Below are 1,194 nucleotides of genomic sequence, written 5' to 3' on the forward strand. Positions count from 1 at the left end.
AGCACACCCTGGAGGAAGAACCTGCTGGCGTTTAAACGCTAGTAAGGCTAGCAGATGGGCGTTTAACGCCCAGTCTGGCACCATTCTGGGCGTTTAACGCCAGAAAGGGGCACCAGACTGGCGTTAAACGCCAGAAAAGGGCAAGCACTTGGCGTTAAACGCCAGAAATGGGCACCAGCCCGGCGTTTAACGCCAGAATTGGCTCAAACCGCATTTTTGCATGCCATTTGGTGCAGGGATGACTTTTCCTTGACACCTCAGGATCTGTCGACCCCACAGGATCCCCACCTACCCCACCACTCTCTCTCTTCTTCTTCACCCATTCACCAATCACCTCAACACCTCTTCCCCAAAAACCCTTCACCTATCAAATTCCATCTTTCTCTTCACCACTCACATCTATCCTTCATAAAACCCCACCTACCTCACCCTTCAAATTCAAACCACTTTCCCTCCCAAACCCATCCATACATGACCGAACCATAACCCTCCCCCCACCCCTATATAAACCCATCTTCACTCCTTCATTTTCACACACCCAAAACACTACTTCTCCCCCTTGGCCGAACCACAAAGCCACATTTATCTCCTCTATTTCTTCTTCTTCTACTCTCTTCTTTCTTCTTTTGCTTGAGGACGAGCAAAACTTCTAAGTTTGGTGTGGTAAAAGCATTGCTTTTTGTTTTTCCATTACCATTTATGGCATCTAAGGCCAGAGAAACCTCTAGAAAGAGGAAAGGGAAGGCAAAAGCTTCCACCTCCGAGTCATGAGAGATGGAGAGATTCATCTCAAGGGTGCATCAAGACCACTTCTATGAAGTTGTGGCCTTGAAGAAGGTGATCCCCGAGGTCCCTTTTCACTCAAAAAGAGTGAATATCCGGAGATCCGACATGAGATCCGAAGAAGAGGTTAGGAAGTTCTTACCAACCCCATTCAACAAGTCGGAATTTTAATGGTTCAAGAATTCTATGCCAATGCATGGATCACCAAGAACCATGATCAAAGTGTGAACCCGGATCTAAAGAATTGGCTTACTATGGTTCAGGGGAAATACTTGGATTTTAGTCCGGAAAATGTAAGGTTGGCATTCAACTTGCCCATGATGCAAGGAGATAAACACCCCTACACTAGAAGGGTCAACTTTGATCAAAGTTTGGACCAAGTCCTCATAGACATCTGTGAAGAGGGCGCTT

The sequence above is a fragment of the Arachis duranensis genome, chromosome 6, assembly GCF_000817695.3.
Source record: "Arachis duranensis cultivar V14167 chromosome 6, aradu.V14167.gnm2.J7QH, whole genome shotgun sequence".
NCBI lineage: Eukaryota > Viridiplantae > Streptophyta > Magnoliopsida > Fabales > Fabaceae > Arachis > Arachis duranensis.